Source organism: Penaeus monodon, chromosome 25 (genome assembly GCF_015228065.2).
Source record: "Penaeus monodon isolate SGIC_2016 chromosome 25, NSTDA_Pmon_1, whole genome shotgun sequence".
Taxonomy (NCBI): domain Eukaryota; kingdom Metazoa; phylum Arthropoda; class Malacostraca; order Decapoda; family Penaeidae; genus Penaeus; species Penaeus monodon.
In genome coordinates this window covers 19,629,692-19,631,031 of record NC_051410.1, presented here as the reverse complement: position 1 = coordinate 19,631,031, position 1,340 = coordinate 19,629,692, and positions in this window count along the sequence as shown.

The window sequence follows — 1,340 nt, the reverse complement described above, 5'->3', positions numbered from 1 at the left end:
AAGCAAAAGGTCTAATACTAAAAGAATATTGCACGAGGAAGCCATGCGAACGCAGAAGCTCTGTCGCTGTGAGACGGTAGCGAGAGAGGGCGTTGGTGCACGAAGGTTACTTGAAGGATTTTTGTTAAGGGAGAATTTCTATCACAGGGTGATCAAAGACGAGGAAGGAAAGATGCTGAAGGAGCCCCCGCTCCCCTCCCTTTCTACGGCTTTCCAGCAATTAAATCAAGCGGACGGGGCAGCAGAATCCAGCAGCACATTATTTGTCCATCTCTTTTCCTCAACCCATGCGCCCGAACTTTTATCCAGAAAATAAACAATAACTTCTTCTCTAAGAATAATGTGTCATTTTATTTCCAGCATAGTATTACAAGAACAATGTATGTAAGTCATCATACATGGTCGGGGGGGGTGTAGCATAGGAAACAAAAACGAATGTATTTCATTCATGAGTAACGTGATGTCTGTAGAAGCACTAGTGAGACTCATATCATACTGCATTCATAAATCATTTACTCGGACGAGAGCAAGAAAGGTTAAGGCCTAATAGAAAATTCTTTAAACACGATAGTATGGTTCCATTGATCTGCGAAAAAGAACCTTCTGTTTATTTTCTCATTCCCGAATTAGGATTCATGAATGAGAGAATAAAGGATAAATGAGCGAACCTTGTCTTTCATAAAAAAAAAAATACTACAGTACTTTGCAACATGCCATTTTCCTCTTCAGATGCAATTGTTATTAAAAAATTATAAGCCTTTTTTTTGCAGCACCCTGTTATTCCATACATTAAAATTCCCGCATGAGATCACATAGCAGGCATGTAAATTTACGTACGGATCAGGCGATTTCTTTTGGTGATCACAAATACAGCAATTTACTGACTTTAAAATATTGGCTATCAACTACATTTTCGGTACCTTCGCTTACTCTTGAAATAGATATCCTCTCACAAAATTAATCTAAGGCAATATCTGAATATTTCAAAACTGTGAAACAAGGGTCTGGAGGGAAAATCATAGGCCCGAAAGGAGGAGCAGGGAGGGGCCCATGCTTCAGATAAACACCGGGAACCGAAAGAGTGATACACAGCCCCTGCAACGAAACTCTTGAAGCATATGTATCTGTAATCGCCCACGTGTGGCGCATACACCTGTAGACGCTCTTGTTTGCAATAACGCTATTCTATTCCCCTTCTCTATCACTTGTACTACCTGCTCTCCCGTCACACTGATCAGACCTCAACCTGCCTTCCGGGATATAATCCGATTCAGTGATGTTACTCAGGACAGGTAAGGGTTTAAAACGGTTTCGTGACAGAGGTTTTGGGGAAACGTTAA